This window comes from Jaculus jaculus, chromosome 14, assembly GCF_020740685.1.
Source record: "Jaculus jaculus isolate mJacJac1 chromosome 14, mJacJac1.mat.Y.cur, whole genome shotgun sequence".
Lineage (NCBI taxonomy): Eukaryota > Metazoa > Chordata > Mammalia > Rodentia > Dipodidae > Jaculus > Jaculus jaculus.
Genome location: NC_059115.1, coordinates 24519253 through 24526703, shown reverse-complemented (window position 1 = coordinate 24526703; position 7451 = coordinate 24519253). Strand labels below are relative to the sequence as shown.

General features: G+C 40.9%; 1 pseudogene; it reads right to left on the bottom strand.

Moving 5' to 3' along the window:
• Window positions 1–5266: 5266 nt before the first annotated feature.
• LOC101597848 lies at window positions 5267–6363 on the bottom strand (annotated as a pseudogene).
• Window positions 6364–7451: the final 1088 nt, after the last annotated feature.

Here is a 7451-nt window from a genome sequence, read left to right as displayed (position 1 = left end):
CTGCAGATTAGCTTGAGCTTGATTTCTGTGTGTCTTGCAAGCCAAGCAAGTGGTGTCTTAGAAACATGGTCAGGCCATCTAGATTGGCAGGCAACCAAGAGAAGTGGCAATAGCAGGGCCATCGGGGGGCTTCCTTGACCAACAAGTCAGTGGAGTCTCCATATTGCTTTCCACCAGCATTCCCACCAACAGTGGATGAGTGTTCCTGCTTCTCCACATCCTCGCCAGCATTTATTTTCATTTGATTGTTTGATGTTTGCTATCCTTATTGGGGTAAGGTGGACTCTCATAGTTGTTTTAATTCGCATTTCCCTGATGATTAGGGATGATGAACATTTTCTTAAGTGTGTGTTTGCCATTTGTATTTCTTCCTCCGTGAACTGCCTGTTCAGCTCTTTGCCCCATTTTGTGAGTGGGGTGTTTGACTTCTTACTGTTTAGATTTTTGAGTCCTTTGTAAATTCTAGAGATTAGGCCTCTGTCGGTTGGATAACCTGCAAATATTTTCTTCCATTCTGTGGGTAATCAATTGGCTTTGTTTACTATATGCTTGTCAGTAAAGAAACTCTTCAGCTTCATGAGATCCCATTGGTTGAGTGACTGTTTAAGATCGTGAGCTACTGGGGTTTTGTTCAGGAAGTCTTTTTCCATTCCTGTATCATGGAAGGTACTTCATAAATTTTCTTCCAGTACTAGTCGAGTTTCTGGTCTTATATTGAGGTCTTTGAGCCATTTGGACTTAAGTGTAGTGCTTGGCGAAATGTGTGGATCAAGTTTCAGTTTCCTGCATATGGTTATCCAGTTTGTCCAGCACCATTTGTTGAAGATGCTATCTTTTTTCCAGCCTATATTGTTAAGGCCTTTGTCAAATATCAAGTAGCTATAGTTTCTTGACCCAAAATCTGGGTCTTCAAGTCTATTCCATTGGTCTATACTCCTTTTTTTATGCCAGTACCATGCTGTTTTTATTACTATGGCTTTGTAATATAGCTTTAGATTGGGTACGGTGATGCCTCCAGATGTATTTCTTTTGCTGAGGATATGTTTGGATATGCGAGGACTTCTGCCTTTCCATATGAAATTTAAGATCATTTTTTTCTATCTCTGTGAATAACTCTATAGGGATTTTAATTGGAATTGCATTAAATCTATCTATTGCCTTGGATAGGATTGCCATCTTCACAATGTTAATTCTGCCTATCCAGGAGCATGGGAAGTCTTTCCATTTTCTTAAGTCTTCCTCAATTTCTGTTTTGAGTGTTTTTATGCTTTCGTTGTATAGATCTTTCACTTCCTTGGTTAATGTTATTCCAAGGTATTTTTTTGTTGTTGTTGCTATTGAAAATGGAACCGTGTCCCTTCTTTCTTTCTCTGTCATCTTCGTCATTTGCATATAGAAAGGCTACTGATTTTTGTGCATTGATTTTGTATCCTGCTACTTTGCTATAGGAGTTAATCACCTTCAGGAGTTTGGGGATGGAGTCTCTCAGGTCTCTTACATATACAATCATGTCATCAGCGAATAGAGCTAACTTAACTTCTTCCTTTCCAAATTGTATCCCTTTAATTTCCTTCTCCTGTCTTATTGCTTGAGCTAGGACTTCCAGTACTATACTGAAAAGCAGAGGTGAGAGTGGACAACCCTGTCTTGTTCCTGATCTTAATGGGAATTCCTCCAGTCTCTCTCCAAGTATTATTTGGCCTTAGGAGCTTTGTATATTGCCTGTATTATAAGATATGAACCAACCTTGCCAATTCACTCCAGTGTTTTGATCATGAAGTGATGTTGTATCTTGTCAAAGGCCTTTTTTGCATCTATCGAGATGATCATGTGGTTTTTATGTTTAACCTTGTTTATGTGGCGTATTACATTGACAGATTTCTGTATGTTGAACCACCACTGTGTTCCTGGGATGAATCCCACTTGATCAAGGTGGATAATGCTTTTGATGTGTTGTTGGATTCGTTTTGCAAGGATTTTGTTCAGGATCTTTGCATCTAAGTTCATTAGGGAAATAGGCCAGTAGTTTTCTTTTCTTGTGGCATCTCTGCCTGGTTTTGGAATTAGGGTGATACTAGCTTCATAAAAGGAGTTGGGTAGCTTTCCCTGTTCTCCAGTTGTGTGGCACAGTTTGAGGAACATTGGTTTGAGTTCTTCCATGAAGGTTTGATAGAATTCAGCTGATAAGCCATCTGGTCCTGGAGTCTTCTTTTTGGAGAGGTTTTTTAATTACTTTTTCAATTTCAATGAGTGTGATTGGTTCATTAAGGAGAGTAATCTGCTCTGAGTTTAGCTTTGATAGATAGTATGCATCCAGGAATTTATATCTCCTCCACATTATCCAGTTTTTGGAGTAGAGGTTTTTGAAATAAGTCCTGATGATTCTCCCAATTTCACTTATGTCTGTTGTGATCTCTCCTTTTTGAGGCACCAAGCACTAAAGTAGCCTAAACTTTGGCATGGGAACACTGGGACCCGGAAGCAGTCTGCGCTTCCCCGCCACAGGACAATGGTGGACGGCTGTGCATCAGACCAGGAAGGGATGGCACCTGAGCTGGCACAAGCAACAGACACAGTCTCAGCTTGCGTGGCAGCTGCTGTGGGCCTAGATTCGCTGAAGTGTGGAGGCAGGAGCAGTAAGTGAGCGAGTGGGCGGAGCAGTCTAAGCTTCCACAGGCAGGGATCCATGGGCAGGCAGGGTGCTGTGGTGGATACGGAAGCTACTTGGGGGGAAGGGTGGGTTACCTGCCCGCCCATGAGAGAATCAGCCATTCCCTGTTTTTTCCCCCTCTGTGCCCTCCCACTGGCAATCTATTGGAGATTGCTCTTCCCTAAGAGACCCAGTGAACCCTTAATGTCTTGCCTTTCTTTCCCCAAGATCTGCAGCGCAGCTAGGTGGTCACCATCTTGGCCAGAAGTCTTTTTTAGTTTATTTTTTAGCTGGCTACCAAAGAAGTAGTTGCATATGGCTTTGACATACATCTTTCCTGGTTTGTTGTTGTTGTTTGTTTATTTTATTTATTTATTTATTTATTTTTGGTGCTGAGGACTGAATGAACCCAGGGTCTTGTGCTTGCTAGGCAAGTGCTCATACACTGAACTAAATCCCCAGCCCCACATCTTCCCTTTTAATTAAACCTCTTCCTCCTCAACAACCTCTCTTCTCTGCCATCCCTCTACCCTTATCCTGACTTAACCTTTCCACCCCAAGAATTCCGCCTCTCTATTTTCAAATCACACATGTTCTGTTCTACTGTCCCCCTAAGCCCTTCTGCGTTTCTGTCTCTCAAGACCCCTTCCTAGCTCCCTGCCTCTACTCTTACACCAGTTTACATGCTCATCTAAGAATTTGTGGCTAGGATCTCCATCAGAGATGGTACTGTTTCTATTTTTGTGCCTCAGTTACCTCATTTAGTATGATATTTGCCAGATTCTTTCATTTCCATGCAAATTTCATAATGTCATATTCCTGCAGTATTTCTAGCTCTTGACTCATTATCCTGTTCCTTATTTCATTTAATGGCTCTTCTGTGTGTTTTCTAGGAATTCCTTTTGGAGTGTTTTCTCTTCTTTGATTTCCCTTGAATGTTTCTTTGAACACACTTACAATCACTGCTTTTAATTTTCTGTGTTACATTTCATCTAATTCACTCTCAGTGGAGGCCATTACTGTGGGATTCATATTTTGGTGGGAGTTATGTTGCCTTGGCTCTTCATTTTCAAGTCACACATGTTCTGTTCTACCTTCATTAATGTGTTGGAGTTTTCTACCTTGGGTAATTTCAATGCTTGGAGTGTCTGTGTGTGCTTTGTTTATGGGAGAAATGGTTTGCTTTAAGGTTTGCAGTTTCAAGGCAGAGTTTCAACCTGGCACAGCAAGCAGCTAGGGAGGGTCACAACTCCACATCAGTGACAAGAGAGAGGAGGCTCTCTGCTTAGGGTTTTTACATGCCTTCTTAGGCTGAGCTGCAAGAGTGACCATCTTGGACCAGGCCAACACTCACCTTAAGCATGTGACTTTAATGGCTGAGCCATCTCCCCAGCTCTTTCCCTTTTAATTGGAACATGTATTGCTTCCACCAGAAGAATTCTCTAAAAAATGCAAAGAATTTTCTGAAAATCTCAGTGGGGTTAATCCATTATATTAGACTAAATATACAGCTTGTAATCTTTTTGAAATAAATTCTCTACTTTGGTATTGACTGGCACCTAGAGGATCAACTTTCTCATCAGGGAAGTTGGTGCTCATCAGCCACCAGTGAGAGTGCTGCATGACAAGACCTCCACCTTTTTAGAACCCTAAGGGCTAAGGATTTGTCTCAGAGTAGAGTACTTACTTATCATGCAGGGGCCCTGGGCTCAGTCCTCAGCACTAAAAAGTAAGTAGTTAAAAGATTTCCAGAATCTTTATATAATTTATTATGTAGGCTCAGTTAGACATATTCTTAAAATCTTTAATCTCTTAAAGAGCCACACATAATGTTCTTCAATGTGAACTATTTCTTTTCTGATGCTGGGACCTTAAGAAAATCTTACTCATCGTAGGAATCATTTCAATTCTCTACATATATCAAGTAAAATTTCCTAATTTAGGGTGTAGAACTCAGTGGCTAAAGGTGCTAACTTAAATTTTATAAATTAGTGATGCATTATTGATTGATAGGCCTTGGGATTCTTTTTGGGGTATGTGGCATTGTGGTGTTTGTGATGTATGCATGTATGTACAAGTGCAGATTTGTGCACTCCATTACACATGTGCAGAGACCAGAAGAGAATATTGCATGTTCTTTTCTTTTTTTTTTTTTGACAGAATCTTTCATTTTGCCTATATTAATACCCACAGTATTAAGGGAAACAATGGGGTGAGTTGATTTTAATCTCGGAATCATGGCAAAGTTCAAGGAAAGGAGATTAGCCAAGCGTGGTGGCACACACCTTTAACCCCAGCACTCGGGAGGCTGAGGTCGGAGGATCACTATAAGTTTCAGGCCAGCCTGACACTACATAGTGAATTCCAGGTCAGCATGGACTAGAAAGAGGCCCTAAATCAAAAACAAACAAACAAACAAACAAAACACAGAAGAAGAAAGGAAGATTGAATCTTATGTTCCATGTACTTTTCCTACACTGAAACAATAATAATCAAAAATAATAAACAGAAACTTTGTGAAGCTGAATTGGATTCCTCCTTACTAGCAACAGAATTATATATAGTTCAAGATGAATTACAATAACATGTATGCCAATCTAGAAATGAAAAAAATCATTTCTTCACAGATTTAAGACTATATAATAACAGGTAATAGCATTTAAAGAATGATAACCATACTGAATATCTTTATGTGGTGTAGTATTCTCAATTATCAGTGTTAGTGAATCTTCTTTTCTGAAACTTTCTTTTCCACTTAATGATTTTTGTTTTAATTTGCAAAGGATGAGATGAGCTACTAGTTATAGCAATCCTGAAAGTAGTTTAAAATTTGTTTTGCATTTGTTGTATTCCATTCTTGTTCTTTCAGAGGTCCTTCACATACAAATACATACTTTTTCAAAATTTTTTCTCCTACTTCTCAGAAGTCTAATGGCTCTTTGTGTAGAGTGCAGCCTGCTCCAGAAACACCAGTATGGACTTCATGACTTTCCGGCTGTTGACATGCACAATGCTTCAGTCCCCAGTAGCACATCTCTCCACTGTACATCATAGCCAGCACATGAATGTCACTGAATGTTCCTGCACTCAGTAACCTAGCTGTGTCTAGTCTTGCAAAGAAACTCCTTCACTTAACTGGATAGGGCACCGGTAATTTAGCATCTGCAGCAAGTAATTGATTCCATCAACAAGGTACTTTTGAAGCAAATTAGATTTTCTTGAGAGTCGTTCCCTTCTCTTAGTTAGCGAGTGACAATACATACACAGCAGGGCTCCTCGTCTCCAAGAGAGACATTCTGTAGCTCGTCCCCAGGCAAATCACAGGGTTTTGAATTCACGTTGCTTTCTTTGACTAAAATTTCTGGTTCTGAAAGAAAACTAATCAGCTCTTCTACTTTCTGTGGAGAAGAGTCTTCGGGAAAATCTTCATCTACTAGTTTATTCTCTTCAAAATACGTCATGTCCAAAATAGCCTGTGTGTATAGTTCCAGAAGGTGTGATGGATTTGAAAATTCTTTCTCTTCTCCACACAAGAGTTTCAGTTTTTCTAGAGCTGCAGAGGCCCAAATTAAAAAGCGATCGTCCTCGACCGCCGCTTGCTCAGCTGCTGAATGTGGGCCTGGGCCGGTCCCGAGCTCCTCCACCCGGCTCACCACGCTCGACAGCGACGCGGCCCCGCGGCCCCCATGGCCACCACGGCAGGCAGCCTGCATGTTCTTTTCTATTACTCTTTTGCCTTATTTCTTTGAGAAGGAGTCTTCAACTGAATAAGGAACTGCTGTGTATTCAGACAGAGTGGCACATCAGCAAACCCTATCAATTCTTTTATCTCCACCCCCTAGGACCAGGGTTCCTGGCATGTGCTACCATGCTTTTTTTATGGGTGCTGGGTATTGAACTTATAACCTCATGTTTGTGCAACAAACACTGCTACCCACTGAGCAATCTCTACAGCCTTGCTTTGGGGTTCTTATTCTGCTTATAAGTGCTCACTTGCATTACAATCCTACCCATTTTCTCAATTTAACCTAATTGCATGAATTGGTGATGGTCTTTGTATCAGTCAAGTTTTCTATTTGTGACAAAATGCTTGAAGAAGTCAGTTTAGAGAAAAGATTGTTTTGGCCCATGGTTTCAGAGGGTTTAGTCCAAGAACACTTGGCTGTGTGTTTGGCTCTGTGTTTCTGGGCCTTTGAAGAAATGATGCATCACGGTAGGAGGGCATGATGAAGCAAAGCTGCTCATCTTCCAGAATCTAGGAAGCAGAGGAAGCAAAAGGAAGGTGTTGGAGGCATGATATACCTTTTAAAGACACCCTACTGATCTATACATACCAACTAGGCTCCAGCTGTAAATTAATCAGCTTTGAACTCACCAGTGAACTTTATCTATTGATGAGGTGGAAACAGGCCAGCCTTGGAAATATAGCAAGTTGGAGTCTACTTTATTATACATAAGAACTTTTTGTCAAAAGTACAAAACAATGGGACTGGAGAGATGGTTTAGCAGTTAAGGTGCTTACCTGCAAAGCCTAAGGACCCATGTCCAACTCACCAGATCCTACACATAAGCCAGACACACTAGGTGATGTATGTAAGGTCACACATGTACACAAGGTGGCACACACGTTTGGAGTTTTATTACAGTGGCTGGAAGTCCTGGCATGCCAATTCTCTCTCCCTCTCTCTCTCTCTCTCTCTCTTTCTTTCACACACACACACACACACACACACATACACACACAGGGCCATTCCGTTTGGCTTGCCTCAAAACAAAATACAAAATTCTTTAATTTTTCAAA